The sequence below is a fragment of the Sapajus apella genome, unplaced genomic scaffold (genome assembly GCF_009761245.1).
Source record: "Sapajus apella isolate SASKATOON/1434 unplaced genomic scaffold, GSC_monkey_1.0 scaffold5, whole genome shotgun sequence".
NCBI classification, from domain to species: Eukaryota; Metazoa; Chordata; class Mammalia; order Primates; family Cebidae; genus Sapajus; species Sapajus apella.
The window spans coordinates 14,766,201-14,780,356 of NW_022436945.1; the positions used below are offsets into that span (position 1 = coordinate 14,766,201).

The 14,156-nt window shown below is 37.2% G+C and overlaps 1 protein-coding gene across 3 annotated transcripts in view; it reads right to left on the reverse strand.

The window, feature by feature from the left end:
- Positions 1-14,156, reverse strand: part of SEPSECS (Sep (O-phosphoserine) tRNA:Sec (selenocysteine) tRNA synthase) — a 40,249-nt gene that overhangs the window by 8,084 nt on the left and 18,009 nt on the right. The gene's annotated exons all lie outside the window — the stretch shown is intronic.

A 14,156-nucleotide genomic window follows, 5' to 3' on the forward strand; every position in this document is an offset into this window, starting at 1 on the left:
CACATACTTGCCTAAATGAATATTGCCTATTACTACCTATTACAAGGGAAAAACTTCTTGAAGACGAGGACTTAGTCTTCTTTACCACCACTGCCCCAACACCAAGAAAAATGTGCCAGACTTTAGTATGCAAATTGCTTAGGAAAAGGTAGTTTATAAATGTATGTCCTTTAAATCACACAACATTAAAATGAACAATCCCCTTAATCAATTAAAAAGAATATACCAACTCCCATAGTCCAAGCTTGAGCCCAAGAGTTAAACACCAGCCTGGGTAACAAAACAGAAAAAAAAGGCAACTAAAACTAAAAATTGTCCCATTCTGAAAAATAAAATATATTCAATAGTAGAAAATATAATAAAAATATACAAGTATCAAATGTCACATGTATATAAGTGGCAGTTTAATAATTCTAAGTCAATATTAAGTTGGCAACTATTTGACCTAAAATTTTACTTTCTTCCCCTTATAAGACCTTTAAAAAGTGTTGAAATCTGTATCTGCCCAACTGCATCTGCAGCTAAACAAACCCATTTGCACTGAGCTTCTCTAATCACAGACAAAACATATAAACTCTAAGGATACACCAAACAGCCAGGGGCTCACAGAGTACCCAAGTGGAGAAAGCAAGAAATGACACTTCTCCAGCTTCAAAGGCCAAGATACTAGGATCCCACACTGAGTCCCAGAGGAATTTTTTCATGCCTGAAGCACATAGATGACTAACTCCATCTTTTGTTAGGTAAAGATTAAGAGGAAAATTCATACCAGGTTTATGAATTATTAATGAGTCTACTTAAGACCAAAACCATTTTCACTTCTGTCAATCAGTACATATATTTTATACTCTGACCTAAAAATTTTTGAATTATCATTTTAAAATTTTAGGATATAAGATTAATTATCAGAATGTTGGAATTATAAAAATCTTAGATCACTAAAATTAATTCATTCCTTTTATAGTCAAAAAGTTAACATCTACAGTGGCCATACCTAATGAAGCTATTAATAAATGTTAGTTATATGTGATAAGCCTTTCTCTTCTGTTATTTAAAGTATAGAGAAATATTTAAAGAGACAAAAGTCATTATCATTTCCAGAAACAAACAAACAAGCATCTTTTCTTAGACATATAAAAATATCCTGGGCCAGGAGCGGTGGCTCACACCTATAATCCCAGCATTTTTGGGGGGCCGAGGTGGGTGGATCACTTGAGGTGAGGAGTTTGAGACCAGCCTGGCCAACATGGTAAAACCCCGTATCTACTGAAAATACAAAATTAGCCCAGACATGGTGGTGGTCACCTGTAGTCCCAGCTACTCCGGAGGCTGAGGCATGAGATTCACTTGAGCTTGGGAGGCAGAGGTTGCAGTGAGCCGAGATCATGCCATTGCACTCCAGCTTGGGCACAGCGCGAAACTCTATCTCAAAAAAATAGAGTGAGTGAGTGAGTGAGTGAGTCAGTGTGTGTGTGTGTGTGTGTGTGTGTGTGTGTGTGTTGTGTGTGTGTGTGTATCCTGGTCCCTCCTTTTTTTTTTGAGATGGAGTTTCGCTCTCGTTGCCCAGGCTGCAGTGCAGTGGCCCGATCTTGGTTCACTGCAACCTCCGCCTCCAGAGTTCAAGCGATTCTCCTGACTCAGCCTCCAGAGTAGCTGGGATTACAGATGCGTGCGCCATCACGCTTGGCTAAGTTTTGTATTTTTAGTAGAGACGGGGTTTCACCATGTTGGTCAGGCTGGTCTCGAACTCCTGACCTCAGGTGATCCACCAACCCTGGCCTCCCAAAGTGTTAGGATTACAGGCGTGAGCCACCGTACCTGGCCCTGGTCCCTCCTTCTTAAACTAATATTCCCATACTATGAAAAGTGAAACAATAAGATAATTAAATGGAACAAATCAACAGTTTTTCCAGCAATTAGAACAATTCATAATTTTTCAGTACCACACCAGGGTTAATAAAGAGGAGAATTCCTGTTTCATTTATATATTTTCATCTCCTATAATTAGGTTACAAATTTAAATGCTGAGTATTTTTAAAGCAGTTACGTATTTTCATTTAGATATTAAATGCTTATTTTTCTTCACTTATGTTATTTACCAAAGTCTTAACTGGCTTCTGTCTATCTAATTTACTCTGAAATTCATCAACCTCCCATAAGCAGAAACAAATCTCACAGGCAGGAAATGCCTTTTACAGAGCCCTACCTGTAAAAGCCACCTAACAACAACAACCCACATCCATCCTTCATTTACCCTCAAGCATATATTAATGAAGCAAAATTGTCTCCAGTTTACATATTTCAGTGGTGAAGACAATTTAAAATACTATTCTATCTACTTTGGCAGCCACATTAAATACCAATGTGGTCACATTTGTGAATAAGCAGAATCTGATGAGTAGTTAATTTGTACTCAGGTTAGCTATTTCTGAAAAAAGAAGGAAATGTTTCCTTAGTAACACCCCTAGAGGGTGCTTTTAAACTAACTGATGTATACATGGCTATTAAGAAAGTGAATCTGCCCAATGTTCAGCTTCCAATACTTTAACAAATTAGTTTTAACCAATTCTATCAATCACTTGCTAATGCCACGAGAATTCAGTTTGAACTGTAGGTAATATTAGGATAGTATTTTTAGACTACAAAGATAACACTAAAGTAATTAAATCTTCTATCACTAGTAGGAGAGTAATTAGATTAAAAAAATTTTTGATGCAAGTTCACGCCCATCAACAAATGTTTGTAGTATGTCTACTCTGTGTAAAGGGTTATGATAAATAGACCAATAAGGAAACGTTTTAAATATCTTAAAGCACAGTATGCTGAATTCTACAATATTCCGCATGTTATAGTCCTAAATGCTCTCCTATTAATATTACTACATTTTAAAAATATTGTTTAGGAGACTATACCACTATCCTACACTGATACTTAGCTAAGCAGTTTTTTACCTGATATATTAAAGCTACTACAGAACCTGTACTATTTTTTGCTACAGTTAAATCTGTAACTGACATCTATTATAAAATACTTGTGTAAAGAAAGAAATTTATAAGCAACCCAAGCAAGTATATATAGAAAGATCTTACTTAAACGAAATGAAATATTATTGATTTTCCATGTTCTTTGTGCTGTATTTAACTTAATTGTAAAAGACTTTTCACTAGAGATAAACTGAACTATATACCTGAATGCTAATGTCAGCTATATTTCTAGAATAAAAATACAAAACTTTACACCATAGTTCAAGATGTTAATGGAAGAGAAGTTGAATTATATTAAGTATTATCCTTCACAGAGCCTTTTGCAAATTGATTTGCAGTCACGAAATCTGACATCTAGGCTGTCCCTCCCAGAATCCAAAGACGTACAAAATCCACTACATTTTAACTGAAATGGTCTTATGTAATCTGTCTTTGGAAACATACCATTTCATGTTATAGGATAAGATAAAAATGGAACCTCACATATTATTACAATATATCTCATAAGGCAGGTAATAAACCAAAATAAACCAGGAGTCTACTATTTCAAAGACAACATGAATGGATGGATGGATGACCAACAGTAGGTAAATATCAAGGCTGACAGATGTCCATATTCGAGGAAAATAGCACTAAATACAACATGCTGCTATGACTGTGGCCAGCTACGAGGATCCATGTGCACTCGACAAGTCTTGACTCCGAGGCTACACCCATCTGCATTCAAGCTGCTAAGGCCCCATATGTGGGCTGAAATCAGATGCTTCTGTGGAGATTCAACTACTCCACTTACAGGGCCGCAAATTTACTAGTGTTTCCAAACTTAGCTCTGTTATAAGGACATTGTTTGAAGTGTAGGATGTTCTTTTAAAACTTACTTTGTCCCCCAGTTTTTAGCTCACAAATTCCAGCCACTGGAGCAGCCACAGTGCTGTTATTCTTCCACTAATCCAATTCAGCAGATATGTGCAACAATAAATGACTACCTGACTGCCCTGTTCAGCAAAGCACTCTTCTAAAAGGAAGGCAAAACAGAATAATGATCTTCTCCAGAAGCAAAACAGAAGTGAGGATAAACTTCTAAGGCCATAGACTTTCTTTCCGCATAGATAAACTAAAAGAAACAGTCTACGTTTTAACCCCTTTTAGAAAAGGGGTTAAATTCATAGTTATTTCTTCCCTGGATGAAGCAAATGTGTTGATCAGGAAGGGGATAAGGACAAAGAGGCTCAATTCACACACAGAGTTCCACTCTCTCTGATCCTTTCACCCCTTAAAAAAGAAAGCTTAAGAAGGAATGACTTCAAGCTGAGTTCTTGTCTGCCACTACTGTGAAAAAGATAAAGCCTTTTCTGAATAGATATAGCTACATGAAATAACCTCTAAAAATACCATCGTGGTGAATAAGGGCATAGAATAAAAAAAAAATGCTAAGTTTTCTTCTAACATTCCTTTTTTTAGTACACAATAACACCAATAATATAAAAAGGAGCTCTCAGTGATGGTATATAAATAGCTCTGGCTGAAGCAAAATAGCTTTGCCTCAGCTTCTCCAGAGCTGAACCAATAAACTATCACGATTAAATTTTCACAGTTCAAAAGCAAGTCCATTTAAACAAAAGAGGCCCTTATTTCTGCAACAAATCCAATAAAAAAACAATATTTATGCTACATGTATGCAATTATGGTTTATGGAGGACATCCACATTTTTCAACAGAAAAACCTGCCTACTGAATGAAGTTGTTAAAAAAGCAAACTTTAACTCACAGTGACAGAGTTCTCAAATGGGCATCTTAATACTTTGAAAATTACTCCTATAGATATTCTCTCTTATAAATAAATTCTATACACAGAATTTTAAATAAAACCAATTAGTACATTAGAGAGCCTTTGGAGTTTTACACATCTCCACTAGAGAGAGTGGGAGGGTAACAAGATCATCATCTTTATGGCTCAAAAGCCTAGCACAGAGCGAGTGATCACCCCCAACGTCGGATGAGTGACTGGAAGCAGTGAGAAGAGAGTGGTAAGACAGAAAGTGCAGAGACTTTACCATCACACAGACTTGGGTTTCAATGGCAATTTTGGTACTTATATGTGATACCTGGGTGAGTACTTAACTCCTCTGGGCCTCAATTTTACCTGCAAAATGGGGATAATTCCTACCTCATACACTTGCTTTGGGCGTTACACAAAATAACAAATATAATGAATCTAGCACAGTTCCTGGCATACAGCAGAGATTCACAAAAATGTTAGCTCCTCACCCACCTATTTTTCCCCTAGCCTAAAAAAGTCTTCAGGAGTAAAAAACACTAAAGTTAGCTAGCAGGATGCCTATAGACACATGATAATACATTGTACCTATAATCCTGTTCTTGTCCTATTCCTGTTTATTCTATTCTACTCTGCATATCTAGATAAAAGGAAAAGAACAAACTACCGAATGTTACAAAGAGAGTTAACTCCTAATATCTGAGATGAAGGCATCTAATTAATGAATATTACTCCAACATAAAATTTCTCCCATAAAGTGTTTACCCAATGATAATAAAGAACAAAGTCCCAATGAAACTGAGCTGCCTGCTGGATTCACTCACTAGCTGAGCTACATATTGCTGCAGGTCATTCTCAAAGCAGGTGGATTTTCATTTATGCTAAGCAAAATGTACACATGCATGGGCCTTTGGAATCATCTACAAGCAGCTGAAAATCTTTTTTTTTTTTTAGGTGGAGTCTCACTCTGTTGCCAGGCTGGAGTGCAGTGGCGCAATCCCAGCTCACTGCAACCTCCACCTCCCGGGTTCTAGCAATTCTCCTGTCTCAGCCTCCCAGATAGCTGGAACTACAGGCACACACCACCATAATCAGCTAATTTTTGTATTTTTAGTAGTGACGGGGTTTCACCAGGCTGATCTCCATCTCTTGACCTCATGATCTGCCCGCCTCAGCCTCCCAAAGTGATGGGATTACAGGCGTGAGCCACCGCGCCCAGCCGTAGTTGCAAATCTTAAAGGCAAAACATCAATGTCACAAGACAGAACAATCAAGACATAACAGATTCCAAAAAGATGACAAAATTCCTAAAATTATCAATTCCAAAATCTTAAGGTTAGAAAAGTGCTTCTGCTAGGCAGGAAGTATGATGTCTGTTATATACAACAGGTAATCACCATTCCTTTTCACAGGTTTTCAACTATATCCATATAGTTGAATATTTAGAGAAATGTTTTTTATAAGAACATAGAATTATATAGTAGATTATTCCCTTAAAAAAGAATAGGCTGGGTGTAGTAGCTCACGCCTGTATCCCAGCACTCTGGGAGGCTGAGGCAGGACTGTTTGAGCTCGGGAGTTCAAGACCAAACTGGACAACATGGTGAAATCCCGTCTCTACAAAAAGTAAAAAAAGAAAAAAAAAAAAGAATTAGATGGGCATGGTGGTGTGCAACCACGGACACCAGTGACTCAAGAGGCTGAGGTGAGAGGATCACCCGAACCCAAGGAGGTCGAGGCTGCAGTGAGCTATAATCATGCCACTGCACTGCAGCCTTGGTGACAGAATGAGACCCCATCTCAAAAAAAAAAAAAAAACATAGAATTCATAATGGAAATCAGTATCAAAATATTATTTGCAAATGGACAGAGGTACATGCCTATAGTCTTAGCTACTTGGGAGGCTGAGGAGGACTGCTTGAGCTCAGGAACTTAAGTCCAGCCTGGGCAGCATAGCAAGACCCCATATCTTTAAAAAAATGTGTGTGTGTGTATGGTGTATGTATGTGTGTGTGTATAAAATTTGCTTTCTTACTAATTTTCCAGAAAGATACTTACTCTATATAAAATAGGAGATGATGATACAACAGTTGGCTCAGGTGTTCTTAAATGCCCTGTGTTCATTCATTCAACAAACATAGGACAAGTGTCTACCATATATCAGGTAAGGTATGCTAAGTATAGAGGGATGGATGGCAAATTCCAAGGGGGTATTAGCCTACCAAAGTACTCATAATTAAGGACTAAGTTTCATTTCAAACACAAAATAGTAATTTTTAGGAGTACACTCAAATTCTCAGTTTAATTTGCTAATTAAATAAGTTTAACTGCAAAATTACTACAGATACTTTATTAGTTTATTGTAGTAAATATTGCACATTACTATTATTATTTATGGTTTCAATTCAAGAAGAACAAAAGCAAGAAATACTAAATAACATGTTTATTTGTCATTATAATGACAGCATATAGAAATCTTAAAATTTCACTCATCAGCAAATGCAAAAGAACTGAAATCATAACAGTCTCTCAGACAACAACTAAATTAGCACTCAAGGTTAAAAAACTCACTCAAAACCACCCAACTGAACAATCTGCTTCTGAATGACTCCTGGGAATTAAGGCAGAAATCAAGAAGTTCTTTGAAACTAATAAGAACAAAGAGATAACATATTGGCATCTCTGAGACACAGCTAAGGCAGTGTTCTGAGGGAAATTTATAGCACTAAATGCTCACATTGAAAAGCCAGAAACAACCCAAATTGACATCCTAACATCACAACTAAATGAAGTAGAGAACCAAGAGCAAACAAAACCCAAAGCTAGCAGAAGACAAGAAATAATCAAGATCAGAGTGGAACTGAAGGAGACAGAGACACACACACACAAAAAAAAAATATTTTAAAAAATCAACAAATCAAGGAGCTTGATTTGAAAAATTAAGGTTTCTTGAAAAATTAATAAAATAGATAGACTGCTAACTAGACTAATAAAGAGAGAAGAATCAAATAGACACAATAAAAAATGATAAAGGGGGTATCACCACTGACCTTCAGAAATAGAAAACAACCATCAGAGAATACTATAACCACCGCTGTGAAAATAAACTAGAAAATGTAGAAGAAATGGATAAATTCCTGCTTACATATACCCTCCCATGACTGAACCACAAAGAAGCTGAGTCCCTGAATAGACCAATAACAAGTTCTGAAATTGAGGCAGTAATTAATAGCCTACCAACAAAAAACAGCCCAGGACCAGATGGATTGACACCTGAATTCTTCCAGAGGTACGAAGTGAAGCTGGTACCATTTCTTCTGAAACTATCCCAAATCACTGAAAAGGAGGGTCTCCTCCCTAACTCATTTCACAAGGCTGACATCATCCTGATATCAAAACCTGGCAGAAATTAACAAAACAAAATAAAACTTTAGGCCAATATCCCTGATGAACATCGACGCAAAAATCCTCAATAAAATCCTGGCAAACAGAATCCAGCAGCATATCAAAAAGCTTATCCACGACTCAGTAGGTTTCATCCCCAGGATGCAAGGCTGGTTCAACATATGCAAATCAATAAACGTAATCCATCACATAAACAGAGTTACAGACAAGAACCACACAATCATCTCAATAGATGTAGAAAAGACCTTTGATAAAATTCAACACCCCATCATGTTAAAAACTCTCAATAAATTAGGTACTGAAGGAACATACCTCAAAATACTAATAGCCATTTATGACGAACCCACAGACAATACCATACTCAATGGGCAAAAGCTGGAAGCATTCCCCTTGAAAACCAGCTGAAGACAAGGATGCCATCTCTCACCACTACCAATCCACAAGTATTGGAAGTTCTGGCCAGGGCAATCAGGCAAGAGAAAAAAATAAAGGTATTTAAATAGGAAGAAACGAAGTCAAACTGTCTCTGTTTGCAGATGACAAGATACTATACCAAGATGCTATACCCATTGTCTCAGACCAAGTTTCTTAAGCTGATAAGCAACTTTAGCAAAGTCTCAAGATAGAAAATCAATCTGCAAAAATCACAAGCATTCCTATACAACATCAACAAACAAAAAGAGCCAAAGATCATGAATAAACTCCCATTCACAATTACTGCAAAGAAAATAAAATATCTAGGAATACAGCTAAAAAGGGAAGTGAAGGACCTCTTCAAGGAAAACTACAAACCACTGCTCAAAGAAATTAGAGAGGTCACAAACAAATGTAAAAGCATCCCATACTCACGGATAGGAAGAATCAGTATCATGAAAATGGCCACACTGCCCAAAATAATTTATAGAGTCAATGTTATTTCCATCAAACTACCATTGACATTCTTCACAGAATTAGAAAAAAGCTATTCATATGGAACCAAAAAAGAGTCTGTATAGCCAAGAAAATCCTAAGCAAAAAGAACAAAGGCATCATGCTACCTGACTTCAAACTATACTACGAGACTACAGTAACCAAAACAGCTTGGTACATACTGGTACAAAAACAGACATATAGACCAATGAAACAGAATAGAGAAATCAGAAATCAGACCACATCTACAACCATCTGATTTTTGACAAACCTGAGAAAAACAAGCAATGTAGAAAAGATTCTCTACTCAATAAATGGTGCTGGAAGAGCTGGCTATCCATATGCAGAAAACTGAAACTGAACCCCTTCCTTACACATTATACAAAAATTAACTCAAGATGGATTAAAGACTTAAATGTAAACCCCCAAACTATAAAAACCCTAGAAGAAAATCCAGGCAATACCATTCAGGATATTGGCACAGGTAAAGATTTCATGACAAAAACATCAAAAGCATAGATTGACAAATGTGATCTAATTAAACAAAAGAGCTTCTGCACAGCAAAAGAAACTATCATCAGAGCAAAAAGACAACCTACAGAATGGGGGAAAAAATTTGCAAAGTAGCCATCTGACAAAGGTCTAATATCCAGAGTTTACAATGAACTTAAAACAAATTTACAAGAAGAAAATCAACCCCATTAACAAGCAGGCAAAGGACATGAACAGATACTTCTCAAAACAAGACACACATACTACCAACAAACATGAAAAAAAGCTCAACATCACTGATCATGAGAGAAATGCAAATCAAAGCCACAGTGAGATACCATTTCACGCCAGTCAAAATGGCGATTAAAAAGTCAAGAAACAACAGATGGTGGCAAGGTTGCAGTGAAATAGGAATGCTTTTACACTGTTGATGGGAATGTAAATTGGCTCAACCATTATGGAAAACAGTGTGGGGGTTCCTCAAAGATCTAGAACCAGAAATGCCATTTGACCCGGCAATTCCATTACTGGATATATATCCAAAGGAATATAAATCATTCTATTATAAAGATACATGCACACATATGTTCACTGCAGCACCACTCACAATAGCAAAGACATAGAATCAACCCAAATGCCCATTAATGATAGACTAGATAAAGAAAATGTGGTACATCTACATCATGGAATACTATGCAGCCAAAGAAAGAAATGACTTTCTTTGCAGGGACATGGATGGAACTGGAAGACTACCCCAGCAAACTAACACAGGAACAGAAAACCAAACACCGCCATGTTCTCACTCATAAGTGGGAGCTGAACAATGAGAACACATGAACACAGGGAGGAAAACCACACACACGGAGGCCTGTCAGAGGGGTGCAGTTGCAGGGAGAGCATCAGGAAAAATCGCTAGTCTCACTCTGTTGTCCCGCTAGAGGGCAGTGGCGCCATCTCGGCTCACTACAACTTCTGCCTCCCAGGTTGAAGCAATTCTTCTGCCTCAGCCTCCCAGCTACTCAGCTGGGATTACAGGTGTGTGCCACCACACCCAGCTAATTTTTATATTTTTAGTAGAGACAGGGTTTTGCCATGTTGGCCTGGCTGGTCTTGAACTCCTGACCTCAGGTGATCCACCTGCCTCAGCTAGGATTACAGGCATGAGCCACCACACCCAGTCCAATACTTAGGTGATGAGTTGATGGGTACAACAAACCACCATGGCACATGTTTACCTATGTAACAAACCTGCACATCCTGTACATGTACCCCAGAACGTAAAATAAAATTTTAAAAAATCTTAAAAGTTACTATCTATATAATAAAGTATACTTTTTAAATGACTTATTACTTTGTAATAAGAGAGTCATAATATCTTCCATTTATTTAGTTTAAAAATAAAGTTAGGCTCATGCCTATAATCCCCAACACTCTGAGAGGCCAAGGGAGGAGAATGGCTTGAGTCCAGGAGTTCGAGACTAGCCTAGGCAACATAGCAAGACCCTATTTCTATTTTAAAAAAACTAATTAATTTATGATTTTAGCCAAATCTGAGAAGTCGTCAATATAAAACAAAAAGCAGCTACGAAAAAAGAAAAAAAAAACACCTAAGAAAAAAGACTACAAAAGATCAGAAATAAATAAAGATAACTAATGTTGTATTTCCAAGTTTTGATATTTGGGATATTTATGCATTCCATCTCAAATACCATAAAATACTATTTATCTATGTATAAGTGTTAAAATGCTATAACACTGTATGTTTCCTCTCCAAGTTTCTGTTATACATATAAGTGACCTATGTGCCCCAAAACAAAGAGTATCAAACATCAATCTGCACCAAAATTCATCAGGAAAATTTTGCTAAAAATGCAGTTGTCTGAGCCCTCCTTCTAACCTAATGAATCTGAATCTACTCTAAAAGAAAGCTAATTTTATAAAGTGACTCAAAACATAAACCCTCAAATGGCTGCACAATACTTTGCTTTCTAGACTCAGTTTAAAACACCTTTTCAGTGTTTTACAGTTGTACTAGCTGTCAGTACTACCTTAGGACCACACCATGACTCTCAATGAATAAATGCACTGTCTTCTCCAGGGAGACTTTCCCTGACCCTTCCAGAGCTGGGGTAGGTGCCCCAGCTGGGTTTGGTGATAGATGCTCTCAAACACTCTTGCTTTCCTTTTCTAATTCCCATTGAATTTGTAACTATTTAATATCTAGAATTTCCCCCAAAACTATAATTTCCATGGGGGTAAAGACTAAATCAGTCTTGTTTGTGAATTTAACTTTAGGGCCTACACATAAATATTTGTTGGAATGAATAAATATGTGAGTACGGACCAACACTGTTTTTAAAAGGGATCAGATTACAAAAGATCATTATGGTAGGCTAAGGAGTTTGAACTTTGTCTTGCAGGCAACCAGAACCCAAAGCAAAACAACTTGAAGAGCTGCGTCTTTAGAATATTAACCTGAAACTGCTCTACAATATGACAAATTAGAGTAGACCAAGGTTGGGGAACAGGAGAAGTGTGAGTAAATTATTGTAACCATCAGGTGTGATGTGGTAAGGACTTAAATTAGGGAGTGGTAGCAGTGGAAATGGAAAGAAATGAATGTTGGAAACATTGTGAAAGACTTAATGATATAAGGGCTTAAAGGTATAAGAGGAATCAAAAGTATCAGCATTAGAAATCTAGTTTAAAACAGAGAAGGGAATTTACTGCTTCATCTAACAGCCCACTCTATAAGCAGACATGGCTGGATAGAGTCTCAAATGACTTAATTATGTTTTCCTTCTTATATTCCCTAGACTCAAGAAGTCTCTCTTGGCATGGCTAGTAATATGGCAGCTGGCAGTTGTAAGATTATATCCTTGCAGCTTACTATCTGCAAAGCAAGAGGTCCTATCTCTAAAGGATCGATCAAATCTACCGGAAAGACACTATCTCCACATGCCTGTGAACCAGGCTAGCCAGATTATTTGCCCACCCTACAAAAGAGAAGGAAGGAATACTATAATTGACAGACTCAGTAGGACTACCTGGAGGCAGGGAGAAGCAGTTCTCCAATGACTGTGATTCTGCACCAGCAAACAACATATATTCTCTCTAAAATATAACTGAACTTTTTTGGCCAGAGCAGCTAGATTTATTCACTGTTTTTGTCTCCGTTAGATATTAGTAGACCTGTACTTGAGATTTATAGCCATATAAATAGCTCCATAGCGACCAGCCTAGATTATTATCTTTATTTAAAAAGGCAGTAGAATTTAGAAGTGAAGACAGAGAACAGGAGGCCCAATTGCCTAGATTTAAGTCCATATTCCACAATTCACCTCATACGTTACTTCTCTATTTCCTCTGAAAATGAGGATAACAACACCTCACAGGAATATTTTGAGGATTAAATGTATACATATAAATGTACTTAGAAAGTGCCTTCCATAGAGTAAGTGCTCAGTATTATGTGTAATTATTTCATATGTACATAAATTTATAAGAACCTATATGGTATTTGTATAAACACAAGCTTCGCATGGAAAGACTATGTTAAGAATGATTTTTACATGAACCCTTTCTAACCAACGGTCAAATCTTAATGCTCACCCTACCTGACCTATCAGTGCCATTAGCTATGCTAATCACTCCCTCCTCCATAATACACAGTTGGTCCTCTGTATTATGAGTTCTGCCTCCACAGCTTCAACCAAGTGTGGATCAAAAATATTTGAAAAAAACATTCCATCTATGCTGAAAATGCACAGACTTTTTCTCTTGTCATTATTTTCTAAACAATACAGTATAACAACTACTTATATAATATTTACATTGTATTCAGTATTCTAAGTAATCTAGAGATGATTTAAGGAATACAGGAGGATGTGCATAGGTTACATGAAAATACTATGTCATTTTATATATGGGACTTGAGTATCTGCAGATTTTGGTTTCTGAGGGATGCCAAGGGAAGACTTAGGACTCCACACTCATGGTCTTCCTCCTAACTGAATGCTCCTTCTAAGTCTCCTTTGCTGGTTGTTTTTCTCAGACCTCTTAATGCTGCAGTACCCCAGAGCTCAGTCCTTATACCTGTTTTCTGCTTAGACTCACTCTCTTGCAATCTTATCTAGTCTCTTGGTCAATGAACTTCCAAATTTTAATTTTCGGCCCAATTCTCTCTCTTGATCCTAGACTTACATATCCCACTCTCTACTTTGTAACTCTATCTTAAGGTCAATTCAAATTCAATTTTGTCCAAAACTGAACTCCTAGTCTTCCTCGAAAACCTCAGAAAATCTCAGTTATTCTTTACCTGTCTCTAACACCCACCAGGAACTCCTACTCACTCAATCTTTAACACAAACCTACACTCTAACCGCTTCTTATTACCTCTACTGCCACCATCTAGCTCCCAGCCAATATCACTTCTTGACTACTATAAAAAGCTCCTAAGTTAGAAGTATCCATCCAGCTTCTACCCTTGTCCCACTAATCTGTTATCAAAACAGCAATCAATGTGAGGATTCAAAGCATGTTAGATCATTCTACTCAATTCGAACCCTCCAATGGCTCCCCATTTCACT